General features: G+C 39.0%; 1 protein-coding gene across 1 annotated transcript in view; it reads left to right on the top strand.

The window, feature by feature from the left end:
• Nucleotides 1-20,512: 20,512 nt before the first annotated feature.
• Nucleotides 20,513-23,364, top strand: part of phc2b (polyhomeotic homolog 2b (Drosophila)) — a 34,296-nt gene continuing 31,444 nt past the window's right edge. Inside the window, 1 exon segment of the mRNA XM_020612316.1 lies at nt 20,513-20,718. The gene's annotated coding sequence lies outside the window, so the exon portion shown is untranslated.

The following is a 23,364-nucleotide window of genomic DNA, read 5'->3' as shown; positions in this document are numbered from 1 at the left end:
AACACCCAAAAGAAAATGCATGTATTTACACACTTAACCCACGACAGTATGATTGGACAATAACCCTCAGTGCAATACCTGTGTATATATACATTGTACAGATTAGACAGACTCGTACAGGTCTCTAGTTCTCTGTTTGAGGTACTCTGTTTTTATCCCTAATTATCTCATTTCATTGAACATTCCTTTGTTGTCTGCATTGTTTACTGTCTATTTCTACTGCTTTCCCTGCATTGTTTGCACTGTTTGTTGATGTTAATACTGCTATTTTGTTATATTACACAGCCTTATGCTGGTTTACTGTCTGCACATTGAGAGCCGATGTACCAGAGTCAAATTCCTCGTGTGTTCAACACACCTGGCCAATAAACCTGATTTTGATTCTGATTCTGTATGAAGGCACAGGGTAAAGGGGGTGGTAACAAGCTGAATTTGTCAGAATGTATTCCAGTTGTTTGTTATCTTCTACCTTTGAAACTTTGGGAAAACAATAACGGGGAAACTGGAAATGAGTTGAGTATGAACCCCAAATTAAATGAATATTTTTTTAATAGAATGCCTGAAAAGAAGAATTAGAAACAAACAGTGTGCTGCCTTGTGGCCCCTGCACCTGCAGGGAAAGGATCAGGGCCAGGTAGACTGCCTTACTGAACCTGCTGCCACAACCGGACTCCGGATAAGTGGCAGAAAATGGAGTGGAATGGAAACAAACAGCACAGCATTACGTTTCAGTTTGAACTTAAACAAGAGTCACATTATCACAACAATGTTTCCAGGAAAAAGGATTTCTTCTGTATCATTCATACATTCACCGGAATGGTAAACAAGACATTTTCCCATTCCTTTTAAGGTATGAAAATCTAACTACAAGGATTCCATAAAATATGTAGACTAAATTCATATACTACAGATTAAATTATAAAGTTTTGAACCAAGACAGTGCCGTTCTCCCTTCTGCCTCTTCCTGTCCAGGAACACTATAGCAATACAAAAGTAAAAAGTAAGAATTTCATTGTACAGGAAAACACGTTTCCTAACTGTGCATATGACAAATAAACACTTTGACCTAAAAGCAGAGATGAGGTGGCCACCACTTTACAGATGATGCACATTTCTTTTGTTATAGGTGGTGTGGAGGTATCCGGTTGAAGCATGTTGGAAGGGAAAGAAAATAATCATCATGGTAGAAGAGGAAGAACGACTCCATTCATATAGCAGCAGAAGCTAAGGGACAGCAGGGAAAATGTCCAATACTGAAAACCATTTGTTTGTTTGGCTTTACCATGCAAATCCTTTGAAAGGCCAGCAAAAACAATAACAGACATTTTTGTGGAACAAAGAATCAGCTGAATGTTCTGAAGGATGGTGTGGTCCTCAGGAGTTGCAAGGAATCCAAGGTTTATCCTGTTTGGACAAAATTTGCGCAAACCATGCAAGGTATTATTAACTATTAGGAACTTACATTTTTCAGTTATTGCCTGGAAAAAGTGCTTATCTTGTTCACAAAGGAGTCATCTATGAAGTAACTGAAGGGATAGTTTGACATTATGGTAAATCTTCAATGCGTCGATGTCACCAGTTAGCCAGCTCTAGCGAAGCTTAGCTCAGTATAAAAACTGGAAACAGCCAGCTTGACTTTGTTAAAGGTTAAAATAAACAAATAAAAAATGAGCTGTACCCCTGTTCCTGTCTTTATTTGAAGCTAAAATAAGAAAATCTTCTGTTAGATCTGGTTTCATATTTAACAGACAGATATGAAGGTGGTGCTGATCTTCTAATGCAACTCTCTGAGAAAGAAATGTGTATTTCAGATAAATTGAAACTATTTAGTTAAATCATTCACTGTTTCTTTGAAATTCTGGCCTGATAACATATGGATTATATATACTAAATATGAAGTTAAAACCAGAAGGCAATCAGGTTAACTAGCTTAGCATAAACAGCTAGCCCGGCTCTGCTCCAAGGTATAAAATAATCCAAATCACCACTACTACTCCATTTTTTGGCTGTTCCCATTAGGGGTCACCACAGCGAATCCAATCCGCATGAGTAAAACTTGGCACGTTTCTATGCCGGATGCTCTTCCTGACACAACCCCCTCTATTTATCTGGGCTTGGGACCGGCACAGAAGTCACTGGCATGAAACCCCTGTGGCTAGATACAAAATAATCCAAATCACCACACCTTTCAAATTTACTATTGAACATTGTATTAAACTGATAGTATTTACAGTTTGGTTACTTCTCTAGGGATTAAACAAACCAGATATAATGATATAAGATTTAGAGGTTCTGATGGGTCAGATTTACTACCGCTGCACAGAGCTGGGCCAGCTGTTTCCCTGTTTCCATTATTTGTGCTGTTAACTGCCTACTGGCTCTTCCTTCATATTTACTGCAAATATACTTAATCTTCTATTTTACATAACAGATCACATACTGTATGAGGACTCTGGTGCAATGTCTTTACATTGTTGAGTTCATGTTGGATGTAACATGTGTTGACCTCCTATGTACCTGATAGCTTCACTACTGAGACCCTGGGCTAGTTTTTATCTAAGCCAACTGGCAGCTAAAATTCTCCTGGTCACAATGAGAGCCCAGGACCTGATCTGTGCCCTCATGCACGTAGGCTCCCCTGCTATGTTATTGTCATGAGTCCGCACTCATCACTGGCCATTGTGTCACTAATTCTCCTCTCAGGATAATCTTTTGGTGCAGTTGGAGCTCACAGTTTTCTCAGTTTTCAGTGAATCCTCTCAATATATGTGTTGTACAAACAGTGATTTACACTCATTCTTGTAAAACGGATCAGCAGTGAGCATGTCCCTCACGTCTTCAAACTGAGTCACCCTTGATTTCCTAATACAGGTGTGGGTGTTTTAGTAGCTTAAACATAATTGGTAATTATCTCTGCAACTGTGAGACACACAAGTAAAACAAGTGACTCTCCCACTGCAAACTGATGACACGTCATGTAATTTGTTTATAAGAAATCAATTGCACATAATTACCAATAAACACTTTTTGTTTACCTGACTGATGTGGAAACAGGTCACTTGACAAAGAGTCTCACACACAAGCTAAATAATAAGAAATTGCTGCATTTCATGCCCTGCTGCCCTGCTGAAGGCAGGACATTGATGTGGGTGGTTGCTGTATTTAAACCATAAAGAACATGGGCTGGGATTTATGAAATACGAACTACCGGTGGAATAGTACGGGCATGCAGGTAGTCACAATATGCAGAACAGTGAACAGTCCAGGACTTTTAAAGGAATAGTTCAACCGTTCAGAAAATACTATTTGCATTCTTTGAGAGAAGATCAATGTCCTATACTCTAATATGAAGGTAACCAACAAGTGGATAGCTAGTTAATCTTACAGATAGAAAATGGGATGAAAAAGCTAGATTGGCTTTGTCCAAAGGTTTTTAAAAAATCCACCTACCAGCTCATTTAAAGGACACTAATTAACATCATAGCTATCATGGTGTTTAATCTGTGCAAATGTAAAAACACTGAGTTGTAGTTTTATTTGATCATATCATTAAATCTTGGTATTGATCATGTACAATGACAAAGAGTTCAGTCTAGCGGAAATACGAAAACAGGATGTATATTAGAGCATCCACCTGTCTGGCACACTTTACATCTTTGCTGGAGCTTTTCCGAAAACCAAACACACCGACGCAATCCAGATTCTCCCAGGAGCCTGGGCTTGGGTCTATCAAAAAATGATTTATTTCCTGCCCTGTATACAGTCGCCTGGGCTGTGGTCCTGAAAGCACAAATGCATCAAAGGCCTTCTTTCATCATGAGATCATAACAGTACATCACTGGTGCCTGTTGTTCCTGCACAGCTGTTTACAGTACATGTGAGATTAGCATCGACAATCACTTTTCAGACAGTAGAGATTACAACATACAGTAGTTAAACTTTTAGGGTCACAAGATATTTTCTAAATAAAAATGTCATGTGGGCAAATAATTCTGCTTTTATTTTACTTTATATTTTTATATGGAAAGACAGGGGGAAAGTATGCATTTAAAAATAATGAAACTGAAATTTATCTACTCTATGTAACTATGTACAATGTTTATTCCCGAGATAAATAGTTGAACAACTGATAAATGTTCTTGTTTTCTAGAGAGCACAAATGTATGAATGATACACAGACATCAGACATCTTCTCAACAGTTCAATCAAGACTGAACTACATTTAAATCCTACAGACTGGCTAGCTGGAGGTTTCTATGTTTTAATTCTTTTGTCAGAGATGTGCAACTTCCATCACTGAGGCTGTAATGAACACAGAAGCCTTGCAACAGAGCGATGACCTGCCTGTGGACCTTGTTTTCTGGGACTGGTAAAGAGTTATGGACTTGGCTTGTGTGTTGAATGTTTTCCTTTGGCTCGTCACTAATGTGTCTAGTAGTCCAAGGTTAAATGTTGAATGTAACTGGCCAACAGGATCTCATGCCAAACTATTCCTACTAATGCTGACTGGTAAAAATAGTGAGACATGCCCACACTGTGAACAGGATGTTCAGGGTAACCATTACTCCTGGAAGCCATACTTACAAAACCATGGATACAGCATATCCACACAAATGTACTGTGGGACAACGGGACTGAATGAAAGAGCACCACGGTTAGTTGGATCACGTTTTTGACCGTGCTAACAGCATGGCTCTCAGGATAGCAATATATGTTTATTGTCTGGCCCACCATTGTAATATGTCCGCACAGATAGGCTATTCATGTTCCACAGAGGATGCATCTCAGTTATTTTGGTATTCCCCTGACTTTTCATCAAGTACCATCATTAGGCTGAATTTGTAATTTATCAGTGTACTTTGGATAGTTGAACATTGTGTTTAGTGTTAATAGTGTGCCTTAGGGATGATTATGATGGTATTTTATAGGCCAAGCTGGCATTTAGCATCCTCCTGGTTCTCTAGTCAAAAATCCAATGGGCTTTTGGATTATTGTGGAAAATATGCTCTGTGACAAACAACAGTTTATGACACTGAAACATTTTGTTCAGCAAGATAATTGTCAGAAGCGAACACAACTTTTATGATTTTTGAAGCTCAAATACAATCAATTGTCTGATTGTATAATGGTGCAAGTGGTGTGTAGGTGTGTCCATTTTCATTTTGGTAATTTGAGGGTGAGGAAAAACATTTCAAGCATCCATGCAAGTAGCAAAAGGACTGCAATCAATGTCCTCATTAAGGTGTGTTTTGGGCGTAACATGCAATTATCCAATCAGTGTGTAACCTCACATCACCTTTAAGAGACACATGAGTTTGAACATTTGGCAGATTGCTAGCATGCTGGTGGACTTGCCAGGTCGGACAGCAGTAAGATTTTCCACTGAGGAAACAGATCTGCTTTTGTGCAGTCAGTGGTGCAGTCATTCTGTACACCCTCATATTACCAATGTGCCCAAAATTTACCTGGACACACTCCATTTTCATCTGGACACACCTGCTGGAACAAATTCGACAGACTGCTACTTGGAAAAAAGGCAAAAAGAGCGTGAAGCACATATCATGATACCAGTAATTGTGGGTAGGAAATGAGGAAAACACAGAAGCGCTACCCACGCCACACCCCGTGCATTTGTTGCAAGATAAGGTCCATAGTCTCATTTAGCCGCTTGTTAGCAACTGCCTTTTTAAGACATATAAAAGCATTAAAAATCATGGGGTATTTACTGGTGTATTTTGTGCCGCAGGACAAAACATGAAAATGTTTTGTCTTTGTGTTAACCACAAATCTTATTTCAAACATCTAACCAAAAACCCACTGATTTCAAGGAAAGGGAACCGAAAGCACAACAATGTTGACTCAGATCCAGGTTTTATGACTCACTATTCTATTAGCAAAATATCAGTATGCATACATACTAAAGTAGTTCGGTCACCAAATGCTGTACCTGCTAATTATTATACTTGGCATTGCACTGTCATTGTGTACTTGTCATGCATTTAGCTCAAAAGGGCCTCACAGAGCTGTCATACTTCCCAGATGACACATTTCTCATATGGCCTGTCTCTGTCTGTCACAAAATTAGTTTCAGGCCTTGACAACTGAACCAAATGTGCGTCACCCTCTTAGCTCAGAAATGCAGCATGATTAGTTAAACACCACCTGACTCCAAGATCCCTCCTTTTATTTAACAAACAGCACAAAAAAAGCAGTACCAACTGTCCACTGGATTACATGATGTAAAGATCCCTGAAGAAATGGGGTTGCTGTGATTCATGGTCAGGTCAAAAATATGGTGCACTAGAGAAAAGTCAGAGGATCACCAAAATCAATGAATATGTCCTCTGGGAACCATAAATGTTTCTCCAAATGTTGTGGCAATCCATTAAATAAGTTCTGAAAAATTTCAGTTTGGAGCAAATTGGAGGCCCAGCCATTTGTAGAGCCTGTCGCTAAGGGTAACAATGATGTAACAGCCAGGGACAGCATGAAAGAAAAACTCTGATTCACAGCATGAAAAACGCTTCTTCTCTGCAACATGTACAGTATTTAGCAATAATAAGCTGTGTAAGATGATGTGTGTTTGATTACATTAGACAAGCTTCTTTACCAATAGTTACTAATAACCTTTTGCCCTCTGACCTCTGCCCCTGGTTTTAGCTGGCACTTTTACTGCTATTACACCACAAATAATAAGGAAAGAGCTCTCTAAAGCTCTCTATGATTTAATTCTCTACTCTTCCCACAAGCTCCATACAACTGAACCTCTGTTTTGACCTTCTAAAACTGTGGCATGAAAAAACTGAATGATCTCGGTTGCTTAGAACTGCGGCCCTCTTCCAAGAAGCCTTACCAAGCCACCTTGAGGCTTATGCAGGTTACAACTTATTTTACTGCTTTTATTCATTCCTTGTCTGCCTTCTCCATTACCTATCCTGTCATTCAGATCCTGTCACACCCCCCTGCCCTGCAGGTACCATATTCCTTCCTGCCTTCTCAGTCAGGTGATTCCCCACACTTACCCTCTGCCAGATTGTTAATCACACCTTTCCACCCTTTTTTCCATTTTTGCATCCTGCTTGTTTTGATCCCCTGGATGTTTTTGGACTTCTCCCTTCTTCCCAGTTTGCCTGGTATTACCTATCCGTTGCTGACCACTATCTGTCTGCTGATTTTCCCCTTCCCATTTCCTCCTTTCCTGCTTTGCTTGCATTATCCTTGAAATGAAGTTGACTTGTTTTAACATTTACTCAACATCTCTGAGTTGTGCAATTGAGTTCAGTGGTCTAATCTGCAGGAGGTTTTCATCAGACATCATGAGAACAATCAAGGAGCAGATCCAGCAACTTCATCCGTAGTCCCAGTCCCCCCTTTTCTTGCAGTCTCTTCACCTTTCAGTCCTGTTCCTATGGATTCTTTCTCTGAACCTTGGTCAGGTGGTGTTTAACTAATCAAAACCTCTTCCACTACCTCTGCCCTTCCTATGGATTCTTTCTCTGAACCTTGCCTGCCTCTTCCACTACCTCTGCCACTTTTGACACCATTAGCAGCTATTATGAATAACTGATTATACCATCAGAGCTCACCAATGCCCTTTCCAGAACCTTGTTAATAACGTGTAACGGGACATGCTTAACACATACAGTATGTCTTTGTCTACCTAGACAAAAGCAGTGAGGAGCAGGAGCAGCATGTTCAGACCATTTGCCAAGAGCTCCTGGAGAACTAGCTGTTAAATGAAATGTGAGTTCCATGCATTCACCATGTCTGTCCTGGGGCCGGTAGTCTGTGCTGGTGGCATCACAATGGCCTTCCCCAGTGTGAAAGCTGTGGTTGACTGGCCTGCTCCAGAATCCCATAAAGAGCTGCAATGTTTCCTTTGCTTTGCCAGTTTCTACAAACTTTTCATCCATGACTGTCAGTGCACTTGCGGGTACCAACCCCCTCTCTCCTCTGACCAGGGGAAGGTGGTCATTGTCCCTGCCAAGCCTTCACGCCCTGCTGTTGCCAGACCTGAATGAGTCAGTCTGCATTTCTTCACTCATCTGCCTGCTACCTGAAAAATGCCAACCACGTCCACATTCTGGCTCTTTGGTGCTTTCCAAGACCTTCACTGAGGGTGGAGTTGCAAAAGGTGACAGCCCCTTCCTCATCTCCAAGGTCAACAACCCTGCAGGGTTCTACCTCTGACTTCCTCATTCCATGAGGGTCCATCCAATTTTCCATGTCTGCATCAAAACCAGCCTGAGTTTTGTTCACTACTACCCGCCTGCTAGCTTTTCTCCTCACTGCTCACCTGTCTTGCCTGCATCACCTTTTGGAAAAAGGTGAATAGTTTGAATGTATACTTTGTGTCTCTGCATAGCACAGTTGAGTCGAGTGTTTCTCTGAGCAAAGTGCCAGTAGAGTTATTCTGCTGCTGGACACAGATTTGTGGAGAGAAAGAGTGGGAGAGCTGTAATCTGCTTTGCCTGTTTGTTTTCATGTTGGTATTATTCCACTTACAGGATTAACACAAAGTATGTTACATAACTGAGGTGGAATTCAAATGTCCAGAAAAACATTAAGCATTTTACTGACATGAACAAAAGAAAAAATCATAAGCACAAGGTTTGACATTTCATTTTAAAAGACACTGTTAGTTAATATTTCATAAACTAGTACAGATCTCTAAACTACATGGCAACAGTCTTTTCTTTATTTTTTAATTGCCCAACAATTTTTGGTTATTTAGTAAGACTTAAGCAGAGTTGTGGATTTTTTTTTATTATTTTACTTAAATTATAAATAAAACATCACATGACAATAAATGCCAAAGTAAATAATACCTACTATCTACATAATGGCTAATAATACCTCATCCTTAACTGATCATTTACACAGCAGCACAAATGTCCCGTGAGGCAGGATGCAGCTTAACTGACATATGAGGTATGGTAAAATTAATATTCACACATCAGATCAGGATAAATAATTAATGCCAACATTCACCCAGACCACAGAGTGATGCAGTATGTTACAGTAGGTGCTGGCCTTTGAGTGACATGGCATGTCAATGATCATCACTAAGGCTTTCTCAATCTCAGTCATTTCACTTCACCCCTTGCCTGCAAGGTTGTGAAATTGAAAGATAAAGCACAGTAACTAGCAAAAGACTATGTGTGGCAAAAAGCCTACAGCCATTGTGTGACCTTTATCTAGGACAAGTTTCAATCATATCATTTGAATATTTGTTTTTGTCTATACCACAGGAGATGGGTGTCTTTTCACTGGTGCTTTGTCATTCAGTTCTTTCACACTGTCATCTTTTTACTTAAAGTAAAGATGGAAATGTTAAATGAGGGAGTGTCAACTTGTCATATACGTTAAAATGTAAATGTTAATTAGAAAAGTACTTTCAAATTTATATGAGGTCTTGCAAACTTTATCTTTTTCTTAGTATGTGTCATCCTTCATAGAAAGATGAAGGATGATACTTTCAGATTTAGATGAGGTTTTGCAAACTTTATCTTTTTTCTTAGTATGTGTCATCTTTCATAGAAAAATGAAGAAGATGCTGGTGGGACAGACTCTTAAGATAATTTGTTCACTAGCTGAGACTGTGATATCAGCTCAAAGTCTTTGTTACGTGCAAAGCAATTACTCTCTTGAAGAACACAAAAGATTTCTCAATAGCAACATTTAGGAAATGTTGCATCATTTTTTTTTTTACTTATCATGAAATGCCTCAATAAACTGATATAAATCTTATTTGTGACTGTTTGTGGTGCATTCTTCTTTATTATACATATGACACAGACAATGGACTAGATAAAAATACAAACATACATACAGAATAATAATGAATCAAATCAATCAAGCAAAAATGATGACAATAATTAAGTAAAATTTTCAGTAATCAATGTATCATTAAAAATGCAAAATATATGTATTTAAATTCTAAAAAACATACAAAAATAGCAGAATTCTCAGCCTAATATAGGTTCAAGGTTCACTATGTGTATGCATTGTATTGTATAAAAAGCTAAGGAAAAGGCTTAATTCTTTGTTCTTGTGTATGTTGCAACCTCAGCTGCAAGTCTGATCTAGAAATACAGTACAGTATGTGGAACAGAAATGCAGATAGGTGTTCATTTAAGCCAAAATGTAAGCAAGCAATTTGTGAATTGGGATAATAACACAATACGTCATATTATTCTAATGAACAGATGCCATTTTTTGACTCATCTCTAATCTGTGCCAATACTGTACCAACCAGAATATATGAAGGAGCCCATAGAATATATGGCTTCAAGCACTGCTAAGGGTTTTGGTACTGTGGTCACTGTGTATAACCCAAAAACCAACCAGAATGAAGTGGCTGATTCAGAAGCAGCCAGAATCCCAACCCATTCTTATTCTCCCTGGTCTGTCTCATCTATCCTTGCAAACTCACCTTGGCCCAACAAGGTCTTGATTCACTGTAACTGGCCCGGTGCCCCTGCATATTCAACTGGCCAGACACCAGGTAAGAGGGCAAACAAGGCTGTAGCTCTCAGCTAAATTGCTGACACACTCCTCCTTTCTTTGCTAGGCCTGCAAAGGCCTCTTGGTTGCACAGGCCACCAAGTCCATCCTGAAGATGCATAGAGAGGACAGGAAGCTGGGGGAAACCTAAATATCCCACAGTAATTAAACAGCCAGAAACAAAGGAGGGTAGTATGAAATATTAGACTTCAGTCTAAGTGTTTAGTGGTAAACTTTCCCATGACCCTTGTGCCATCGTTACCTTTAACATATATTACCCAAAGCTATTGGTCAGTGCATTTCACTTTCTTGTAAAATAGAGGTTCCACTATAAAGTGGAGCCACTAGTGTCAGTTTAATATATGTGTTTACTTCAACACTACTGCTCACACTTTACAGTATATGTTCAGGTCCAGTGAGAAAGGAAATACCTGAAATATCTCCTAGGTTTTGACCAAATAGACGGCTCCCATTAGGATAAAGAAAACGTACACATATTCTTTAAATAGAGAAGATAGAGAAAAGTTCAAACCAGTTAGTACAGCATTAGAGCAATAACAAGATTTAAGTTTTCTAAGTAGTAAAAATCAGTGTGAGAATGCCGGGAAACCACATGGCCCACTCAGATGGGAACGTAAAAGAGGAAGGAAACAGTGGTTTTGCGGCTAAAAATATAATGTTAAATTAATATTCTGACCCTTCTTCCAAACAAGGACTACTGGCAGGGGTATAATACTATTGAGGAGTTAAGCTTTACATATTCATTCATAAAAAGAGCCAGAAATGGGCATATTATAACCTTTGTTCATTATGTCCAATTAGAACAATGTCACTCCAGCTGCTCCCAATAAACCACGCAAACTAGAATAGCATCAGCATGGAGCCAAAGTGTTTGCTGAAGTTCACTGGACCATCTCTGCACTTTAAGCCAAATGAGGTTTAGAGGGGAATGGAGCCAAATAGAGCTAGGTGTCTTCTTTTAGAGCCAGCTTTTGTACAGTTAAAATCTTTACAGTACAATAATTTATGACAATATCTGCTGTTCCATGGCCCATAAAGTAGGCATGGGATGTCAGAGCAAAATGTAAATTTGTAGATGGGAAAGGGCGTGAACCAGTGACGTGCGGTCAGGGGAGGCAGGTGAGGCAGAGCCTCCCCTGTCAATCTTGAAAAGAAAAAAAAGTTAACCATAAAATATAAAAAATGTTAATATTTGTTGGCTGGTGTGTGTTGTAGGCCCTTTTCCCGTTCGAATCCGATGTTGAAGGAATTTTTTTTTTTTCAATAAAGAATAGCAGAATTTCCGAATGTCTCGTTCAAATACATGGAGGAGATGCGCGATGAGGCAGCACTTTGCTGTGCCTCTCGGTGGATCGTGTAATCCTCACAAACTGTATGCGATGCAAATAGTGTGTCGCTGTCCCTCTATATATCGCAAATAAAATGCTTTCAAACACTCTGATTATATGCTCTGCCTTGCCATAATCTGGATAATGTATAAAATGTAGTTCTGTAATGTGTTTAGGCTCGCAGATTAACCATAAAACCCAGTAAAAAAGTTACTCAGTGAGGCAAACAGTACGTCTGCCTCAAGGCACAAATCTGGACTTTCAATAAAAACATTTTTGACAGTCTGGACATTTTTGTCCAGAAGGATCTTCTTTACTGAGAACATTTGATATAACTCTAGCATTCTTACACATTTCTACATGTAAGTGTGTAGTCATCTCTTCGATGATGTGCTATGTATGGACAACATCATAATATTTGATTTGATTTGATTTGATTTATTCTTTCAAGCATATAAAACAATTGTTACAGTTGATATAACAACACACATTTTTACACACAATAGTACATGCTTGAATGAAGTAGGAAGAAGTCAGACTTATCTAGTCCTACCCCATGACATCATCTTACCATCATTGGTTTGCAAGCAATAAATGATTCACTTCTACACACTCACCTATTATACTAAAAAGAATATAACAGTATTAACATTCTTACATCACACAAGTGATATACTAAAGAATGGTTACAAAATATACATCACACCCACAACAGTTAATCATTGAGCCTGTTCTTGCATATATCTTGATTGACACATACCTTTATATTTATGTTTAAACTTGTCAATTCTAGTACTGTTTTTTATGTCTACACTTAAGTTATTCCATAGTTTTACCCCACTTATAGAAATACAAAATCTTTTTTGGTTGTACGTATAGCATGAATTTTTAAATTTAACTGACCCCTTAAATTGTATCCCCCTTCCCTTTCATTAAATAGTTTTTGAATTCCACCAGGTAATAAATTGTTCCTGGCTTTATACATAAACACAGCAGTCGTATATCCCACTAAATCAAAAAATTTTAACAATTTAGACTGTATGAAAGCTACATTGGTGTGATCCCTATACCCCATCTTATGCACAATTCTTATCGCTCTTTTTTGTAATATATACAATGGTTGAAGTGAGCTTTTGAATGTGTTTCCCCAGTTTTCAACGCCATACTCTAAGTATGGTAAAATCACTGAGGAATACAAATTATATTATGCATCTAGTTTATTAGTTTGTAAGTAGAAACCTTATTGTCCATGTTGTGGAAAATAATATTTGGCTTCACCATTTACCGTTAAAAAACAGTTGGACATAGGGTTTCTGACAGTCTGAGATGTTTAGTTCATGTGCTGTTTTGAGCTGTTGGAGGCGTCTGTGGCTAGTGATTGTGAAGCCATCTTGTTCTGGGCCAAAGTGTGGGACAGACAGAGTAATAACAGAAGCCTGAGATGGTGAGAGCCGAGTAAATGTGAACTGAAGGGAAACCTGAGGATGGCTGTTGTTTTCAGGATGATGCTGCATTATTAAAACCGTGTAAGTGAGGTAGGACCAGTGAAGCAGCCGGCAGTTTCAGGACTACACCGGTTCAACCTCTGTCACTGGCGTGTGATTATTCAAAGCCACAGATGAACTCTCTCTCGCTCTCTTGCTCTCGCCCTCTCGAGCTACATTTCTGCTTGCACGTCTCTGCTTCATTATAATTTGTATCTCCCACTTCTTCGTGTCTGTACTTGTGACTCTTCGTTCTTGTAGCTGCCCTTCCATTTCTTTTTTCCTCTTTCTCCTTTGCTCTTTTGTGGGTGCATTTATTCACAATGGGACATTCATGCTTGACAGTGGTGGTGTAGACAATTTTGTCATAAGAAGCAACCAGCAGTGAAGCATCATAGACATTTGTACACTTATCATTTATTGCATTTTTAGAATAGACAGTTGTCTTTGTTTACCTTACAACAAATCAACTTCTCTCAACTTCCGTCTCGGCCACCACTTCTCATTTATTCTCCTTCTTCCTCTTTGCTTAAAATCAGCTGTGATCAAGTCATCTGACAGAATTCTCAAAGCGAGTTGGAATTTGACACAAAGGCAGAGCAACATATGCACAATACCTTAAGTTTAACAGCAAACATAATAGCAGGGTGACCTGTTTGTGGTGTGTGTTTATGCATGTGGCCCAGCCCAGCCTGCAGTAATCTTCCACTCACTGTGCACTAACAGGTACTTTGTTTAGTTCACCTCACTAGTTTAGTTTAATTCAGCTCACTGCGACTGGGTTTAAGTCAGTGGGATTTATGATACAGTTCTGTAATGATCTTGTGACTGACTCGACCAAAGCATTGTATTGTGTTAATAGTCATGGTTGTGCCTGACCTACAATTCTAGTGGTAGTAATGCACCTTTGTTGGCTTTCCAACCTCCAGTCACAGCCAGAAGAAGAAGAAGACTTCCCATTCTGAAGAATTTTAGTAAATCACTAGTAACTAACTAAATTATGATTATTACTTTCAGATGTAGAAGTGCATCAAGTGACTCATTCTTTCTGTTTGCGTCACTGATCATTGCCAGACTACCAAGCCGCCAACCTTCTTTTCACATCCTTCCTCATCACAGATCACAAGTCTCAGTGGTTTAAACCCTCAGTAAAGACTGACTGGAAATAGAAAATGTGTGCGTGCAGACAGGCATGCAGCACACATTCACTAACCTGCAGCAGGCTGCCATTATAAGCTCTACCATAAACAAACGGTGGTGGGATTTAGAAGAAAAACCTCATTTACCATACTTCCAAGCATTCTGATCAGGTTTCACTGTAATTCAAACCACGATGCACGGAGCCTGCTCTGGTTCACCACTTACACAGTTCCTGTTGTGTTACCTTAGTGAACCTTCAAAACTTTGCAACTTACACATGAGATGAGAAATGACATGAACGTTTATTAGTTTTACGATGGGGAAATTCAACAATGCACTAAGTGTTAAAAATAAAAGGTAATAAACAAGGTAGGTCAGTATAAACAATGTAGTTGTAATAATAAAAAGTAAGACTGATATTGCACACTGGTATGCTGAATAGTCACCGTTATTCAGTCTGTGGTGTGTGGAGTCAGCTGGAGGAGGGGTAATAAAGAAGCTTTGTTTGTTTTTAATAATAATAATCAATTTGTCAGCCTCTAACTTAATTTGATATATTTGACTTGGCTGATGCAACCCAGCAACAATCAGATGATTTCTGCTATATTTGATTTATGCAAACTAAAATGCATGATCAACTTAAAATAAAACTTGTTTTGTTTCCACAGGGTTTTCCCATCTACGTAGACATCCCATATTTTAAAAAAGTATTTGCTTGTGACTCACATCATTTCCAGCACCCCCACTCATCCAGTCATTTCTTGACAATGTCACAGACTGACACCAACCTGCACATTGGAAAAGACCTGAGATACATATTATCATCTTAGATACTAACCCGTGACGAAAAAGCAAAGCTGACAGTGACTGGGTAAATACATTTTTGCACTACAGGAATGAAGTTGTGAGTGGAAATGAAGGACTATAAGTGGGGGAGCAGCAGTGAAGAACTATTACTTGTGACTCGACAAGCAACACTAATCCTCAATAGAAGTATAGAAATCAGCCAAGCAAAGAGAAACCCTAGCACAAATTTTACTTCAATATTCATTTAATATTACTGCTTGAAATGATTCTTGTTTGATCTAATATAGACAATAAATAGCAAGCCTTACATGACATAGCCCGAGCTGGTTCTGCGGGGCCAGTGAGTTCATTATTGAGACCTTGTCAAGATAATGGCTTAAGGATTATATGTTAACATTTAATTACCCATCCAAAAGAAGAGGAGCAATGAAAGGTTGCATTCCATTTTGCATTACAGGATTTGTTGTCATTGTCAAAACCTAGGCAGGCAAAATGATTTGTACAGCCCATTTCATACCAAGTGGCAACCCAATGTGCTGTGGGATGGGAAAGCAGCAGGAAGAAATCACTGCTATTACAACTTGGGATGTTACTATTGTTGTAGACAACACTAATGATCAATAGACGTAAAGAGCTCACCACTGATCACATTCAGTTTTTTAAACTTATTTCTGTTAATGTAGCTCTTTGTCAGTATTAGTCATTGTGTCTGTGGGAACAGATATGGTCTTCATCGCAAGTGTAAATTGCTGATAGCTGAAAGAAAAATGATGGGACAAAGCCAAAAGCAAAGCACAGGCAATGACAGTGAAACAACCTTAAAAACACTGGGCCGTTGTTCTTCCACACACATCACTGCACGCTACCCAGCGTTTTGTAATGATGATGGCAAAAATCTTATTTTGATCGGGTGTGAGGGAATTGAAGTAATGACCGTGTTCAGTGTATTCACCCATTCAGATTCTGCCAAGAAGGCGGAGAAACTTTAAACTGCTCTAATTCAGCTACCAGCACTAAGGATTTCCACTAATGGTTCTTTAAAGAGCCACATGGTCGTTTTTAAATACAATGAGACCATCAAGCAACTGCTTGACTAAAGGTGTGCATGAACAAAACAGGAGATGGTGCAAAGGAAGGCGTAAACATTTGATACCATGACAAATTCATTTCAACACATCAAGAACTTCAACTGGAAAAAGTTAAATGGTCACTTCTTAGTTAAACTCTCATTCAGGGAAAGCAGGGATAGTCACCCTCTGTTTGCTTGCTCCATAGAGGCTTGGCATTTCCTTTGATTGCTTAGCAGTACTTGTCAATAAGTGTAAATATTAGTAACAGTGGTGCATGTGCACCGTGATTAAGTGTCTGAGGGAGAGGTCAGAGTACAGGATGTCTGTAATTCCCAAGGCTTTTTTGTAAGGTCTGTCTTATGCAGCAGGGAGGGGATGTCTGTTTGGACTGAATCAGACTAAATATCCTTCCTCACAATCCCTGCTGTACAAACATGGAGACAAATCGGATTGCTACACAACAATGAGGAGAAAATTGAGAAATTCCTGAACTAATAAGCAAACTTTGATCCTGGAAGCCACTCGATCGTCATTCCCAAGCAGAAAAAAAGCAGTTCAAAAAGGCAAGGTGGTGGTTTAAACTTTCTTTGAAGAAAATAATAAAAGCAAACAGCACCATTGACCACAAAGGAAGCAACTGCATGCAGCCTTTGACTTCAGGAATTTTCATTGTTTCAGGGGAACAATTAACCCTGTTCCAGGATTCTATTTTAAATACCTTTCACTAGCCTGAATAATGACAACTGACGAACAATTCTCACAAGCCATTTTTGACTTCAGACTAGGCTTAATGTAGAACTAACACCACTTGATAACACCACTTATTTTTCAAATGCATGCTTGAAATTTTAATTCTGTAAATCTCAGTCTTGAAACTGTGTGTATCATGCTCACACAAACATATATTCTCCAACGGCTTATTTGTCTAAATAATTATGTGCCTGAATGAGTGAATGTGTGTGTGAAATGAGAAAGTCCTTTTCAGACAGGTTTTATGATGGCGCCCCCTTTTGGATGACAAATGCAATAGCATAACAATACCTAGAATAATATCCTTTAAATTGAGACATAATTTAGCACTAAACTGCAACAATTGAGTATAAACTTAATGCTTTCTGCAGTGTAGACTTCTTCTCTCAAAGTTCAATTTTGTACCCTTTAGAAAGATGTTTTTATCACCTGCAAATTAATTCTTGGGTGTACTGTCAAGGTAAATAAGGGTAAGCATCAGGAGAATCAGAATCAGAATCAGAATCTGCTTAATTGGCCAGGTGTCTGGTACATCGGCTCTCAATGCGTATGTACATATCCTCATGCAAGGGGCAAGTAAACAGTAAACCACCATAAGGCTGTGTAATATAACAAAATAAGCAGTATTAACAGGCAGTAAGCAATGCAGACAGACAGAGGAATGCTCATTGAAATGAGGTAAATAGGAATAAAAATAGAGTACTTAAAAATTGAGATGTGTACGAATCTGTATAATCTATACAATGTATATTTACAGATATTGCACTGAGGGCTATTGTCCAGTCATACTGTCGTGGGTCAACTGTTCATCAGAGTGAAGAAACTGGGAAACTGGGGAAGAAACTGTCCCTGCGCCTGGTTGTCTTGGCGCACAGTGGCCTGTAACGCCGTCCAGAGGGGAGGAGTTCAAACAGATTGTGTCCCGGGTGTGAGGGGTCTGTAGTGATCCTCTCCGCCCTCCTTTTGACCCGTGAGGTGTACAGGTCCTCCATAGAGGGCAGGCTTGCACCAATGACCTTTTCTGCAGTCCTGACTGTCCGCTGAAGTCTGTTCCTGTCCTGTTTGGTTGCTGAGCCAAACCAGACAGTGATGGAGGTGCAGAGAACAGACTCGATGATTCCTCTGTAGAACTGTATCAACAGCTCCTGGGGCAGGTCCAACTTCCTGAGCTGGAGCAGGAAGTAGATCCTCTGCTGTGCCTTCTTGGTGATGGTCCTGATGTTGGACGTCCACTTCAGGTCCTGGGGTAATTTCAAAACAGGAGAATGTTAATGAGAGCATTTCCTGAATGAATAAAATGATAAACAGCAAAATATTCACCGTTAAAAAGGCTTAATCAGTGCTATGATGTCTGCTTGTGTTGTGTGACTCACAGTTAAAGTGAACCATGCCCCCTCAGGGCTGGAACAATGGGGTCAGAGACTTCAGTAATGAATTATTACACTGAATTTGAAGTGCAGTATGTGTGACCAAAAGATAAAACATTGCTTTAAGTCATACACTAAGGGGCTCGTGCCAGTAGTCCAGTTAACTCTTAGATGAAGAGGTAACCTGACAGCTAGACAATGTTACTTTTATAAAGGCTGAACCTCTGTGGACCCTTTTGACTCTATACCTGCCTTTAGTCCTAAATGAAGTCATGATAACATGTTAGTCTAAATTCTAAACCAGATTTTATGACTGTTGCCTAACTCCAGTTGGACATTTCTAAACTGCACTACAGTACTGGTCCTTTTCACCAGCGGAGGCCTGTGCTATTGTGTATAACCACAGACGTGATTATTTAAATATCCACCCGGATCCTTAATTTAAAAAAGACTTAAATAAAAGACTCAAATGTACTGACTGGACAATTGTCTGAGTGTTTTTAAACTTGCTGGAATTGAGCCAAATCTTATGTAAGTTTGTTGCACATGTTTCAAATACAATATTGGAACTAATGCTGCCTCTCCATGTTTTGTTTTGACCCTGGGAGTTAGTTGGCAATTACCACATGACCAGAGAGGCTGAGAGGCTTCATTTAGTAAAAAACATTCAGAAATGAAGAGGCATTTAGAAATGTATGCAAAAGCAGAACCAAATTAATTTGATTAACCATATTTCTTCTTTTGTGATTTTGGTTTAAAATGATAAATAGTTAGAGGGCTAACCACAGAACATTTGGCTCACAGTCACAGTGAATTTCTTTCAGGTTTACACTTTATCTTGTTTAAAAGCAATGAGCAGCTCTGTGGAAACAGGGACACGGAGGATCAACCAAGCTGAACGAGAGCCCGCATAAATGTTCCATTAAGATTCTTGTGTATTATCTACACACCATTACATCTGGTCCATGCAAGCATCATGCTGGAGGAATGTTGTGGTCCAGCAGAGCTGTGTTTGAGTTCATTGTTTCTTCTGCTGTAACATTAATATCACATACTAGCTATGAGCCCATAACATGTCTCTGGGGATTAATGAAGTTACTGGAATGATACCGTGTTCATGCTGATGCTGCAAGCGAGCTGTCAAGGGAGCTATGAAAGGCTAGATAATTAACTCAGGGGCCAACCAAATAAGTCATATTCTGATAAATTATTCAGTATTTGCAGGCGGATGAATGTACTCCCTCCTTATATTGTAGGCAACACAATAGCAACTCACTGAAACATTAGCAATTCATTGCCGTCTATTTTATTACCATGCATGGTCATTTCCATTTGGATACATGTTACAGATTCAAGGCTTGAACAATGTTACATTGCACAGTCTTTAAAACACTGACTAGTGCAAGACACACACACACACACACAAAACAGCTTTCGAAAATGATTTTCAACAAAACTAGACAATAAAACAAGCGGGACATCTCTTCTATGTGATGAGAAAGAAATCTGAGGATCAGTGCATAGATTATAAGAATTTGAGTCAGATATGGAAAATCATTATGTTTTGAGATGGAAAACAATCCAGCAATGACTTTGTTTGCAAAAGTGGAAAATACATAAAAAACCAAAATAAATCAATGCATACATACAAAATGCAATATATTTAAAACAAAATCTAGCAAAATTAGAATTTTAAAAAAGAGTTGTCTACATGATGGCATTTTAAAGACAGTAAAATGTGGCTGAAAGTTTTTATTACAGAAAGAAATACCAAAATAATTTTAATTTTATTGTATATTAGATGTGTATTGTATAAATGTACTTAATTATATTCCACTGATGTTAAAATTTGTTTTTGACCTCCTGTAACTTTATAAATCCATTTTCTTTGTGGGGTCCCTGAGCTGCGTTTTAAAACCATTAACTTTAAACATAGCGCAGTGCAAGGGTTAAAGCTCTTCTGTTGTCATGGAGACGAGGACAGCGGACTCCACTTGACAGGCCCATCGAACAAGGGGAGGGGTGAACAAGCGGAGGAAGGGAGGCTGTTGATTGATAGCAAAAGGGGCGGGATCAAACAACATTCTTTGTGCTCCTTGGTCAGATTGGAGTCACGTGGCCAGTTTGGAATGCTTCTGTTCGGGTACGGTAAACGACCGTCTACATATGGTGTAGAATACCAGGAAAAACAGCTAAAGACAGAGCGGCCAGCGAAAGGAGCGAGGCTGCAAGTCTAACGACAACGGTAAGGAGACATCTGATCTGCTTCTTCGCATGGGCTGTCACGCTTCGTACCAGGGTCAGTAACTGTCTGTGTGTGTGTGTCGGAACGCGTGAGGTTAATCGGTCGCACAAGCTAGCGTCTGCTCGGGGCCCCAAAAACAGCAGCAAGCAGTAGCATCTGCTTCTAGCTTGCTTGCTAACGTTAGTTTAACTGCTAAACGTCGTATCCAGAGCCTCATATTGTTAAAAAAAAAAACAGCTGTATTGTGGCAAATAACCCAAGTAGAGCTAACGTTAGCCATTGTTGTAACGGAATTCAGTAATTATCAAGTACCATGGAAAAATCAGCTATGAATGAAAATTACTTAACGTTTAATTGAAATGTTGTGACAGGTAGCTAGGTAAGTTACGTATCTCCTGCAGCTGTTTTTAGTGTTATAAAGTTAGTCGGGTGCTTTCTTGAGAAATCTTGGTTCCTATATAGGTCATAACCCTTGACACAGAGGAGTTATTTTGTCAATTGTAGGTCATCACCGACGCTAGCGTTAGTCCTAATACTACACTAAATCCAGAGTAGTGTGGCCTTCCAGTGACCCTAATGTGGTTGAAAGAATACCAGCTGAAAGACAGAAATGATAATCGCGTAATCGTTTAGTGCATTTTTAAAGCAGAAAAGCGAAACGTTACAGCTTTGCAGCTGTGGTGGCTTACTGCTTTTCTTTGTTATAAATCATAGTAAACTTATCTTTGGGTTTTGTAATGATACTGCAAAGATTTATCCATTGCCCACTGGATAACAAACTATTTTGAAAACAGATTAATCAATACATTACTTTTGTAAGAATAAATGTCACATTGTTTAGATCCAGCTTCTTTGGTGTGAGAATTAGTTGCTTTTTAAAAATGTTTTTAGAAAAAAAAAAAAAACAGGGGTTTTGAACTGGTTGGACAAAACAAGACCTTTGATTAGACCGCCAAGGAATCAAGTAAACAATAGTTTAATTGATAATGAAAATAATTGCAGCCCTATTTTTGAATGTTGGGTGGTCAAAATAAGCATTTTAAAGACAGTCACACACCGGTCATGGCAGTTAACAACTAACATCACAACACCAGTATACCATGGCAAACTAGAAAGTAAACTGAATGTCCATAGGCAAGTAATTTAACCAGACACACCCAGGGACAGAAGCTACTTGCCTGTAGCTAACCAGTTGGGATTAGCTATCACAAACATAAGCAAACAGGACTAAATAATACAGACCTATTGCTTGTGCAAAACAGCATAGCTAATCTTACCCACAGTCAATCAATCAAAATTTATTTGTATAGCACTTTAAAAACAACGTCTGGTCAACCAAAGTACTTTACACAGCAATGTAAATCCAGAATAAAAAATATCAATAGAGAAATAAAACAACATAGGAACATTAAAAACACCAAGTACACAGAATCAACAGATAGAAGGAGGAAGCATCAGACAGCACTATGTATTAAAAGCCAAAGTGAATAAATATGTTTTAACCAATGATTTTAAAGTTGTCAAGTCTGTAAATGATCTAACATTAAAAGGTAAACATTCCACAATTTAGGAGCTGCAACAATAAAAGCATGGTCACCCCAGTGTTTGTATCTCGCCCTGGGCACCTCTAACAAAAACTGGCTTGAGGATCTGAGTAATTTTAGTTGGTTCGTGCCACCTCACCAACTTAGCGAGGTAAGGTGGTGCCAAACCATTAAGAGCCTTAAAAAAAAAAATCTTCTTCTTTTTTTCGGCTGTTCCCATTAGGGGTCGCCACAGCGAATCATCTGTTTCCACCTAACTCTGTCCTCAGCATCCTCTACTCTCACCCCTGTTAACTCCATGTCCTCTTTTAGCACATCCATATATCTCCTCTTTGGCCTTCCTCGTGACCTCTTGCCTGGCAGCTCCATCTCCAACATCCTTCTACCAATATAACCACTATCCCTCCTCTGCACATGTCCAAACCATCTCAATCTGGCCTCTCTGACCTTGTCCCCAAAACAGCTGACCTGAGCTGTCCCTCTGATGGGCTCATTCCTAATCCTGTCCATCCTAGTCACTCTTAAAGAGAACCTCAACATCCTTATCTGTGCTACCTCCATTTCTGCCTCTTGTGTTTTCCTCACTGCTACAAACTGCCAAAAGTCTTCTTCTTTGTCTTTTTGCTGTGGTTTTTGAAGGATTTCTGTGAGTTAGGCTGCCTCCTCTTCTCCAGTCAGACTTCTTCTTTTTACCAACTGTCACTGTCTCTGGCCTTCAGACAGCAGTCACTTGGAGCTGTTGTTATCTCTTGGTCCACACCCAGGCAGTGCCTGTAACCACCAACTGTTACCATGACTCAATGTTGATTTTTCTCCATTTGTCTTCTTTCTCACCTTCTTTCTTTACTTAAATATTTAATTTTAACTACAAAGCCACATTACATATTTTTCATCAAAATTAATGTTGCAATACAATCACTTTTATTTTTAGCTTTACACATTTCAATACAACTCATTAAACAAAGTGTACAAAGAACATCTTATAATTATCCTTACTTAATAATTACCTTAACTTCTTACTCTATGCCTTTAGCTTTTATATAAATCATTTTTCTCCTTCTTCCAACTCCTCTTGCTGTTTTCCTCTTCCTACTCGAAGTCC

Source organism: Monopterus albus, unplaced genomic scaffold (genome assembly GCF_001952655.1).
Source record: "Monopterus albus unplaced genomic scaffold, M_albus_1.0 scaffold1.1, whole genome shotgun sequence".
Taxonomy (NCBI): Eukaryota; Metazoa; Chordata; class Actinopteri; order Synbranchiformes; family Synbranchidae; genus Monopterus; species Monopterus albus.
The sequence above is the reverse complement of the archived record's forward strand: the minus strand, read 5'-3'. Positions and strand labels throughout refer to the sequence as shown.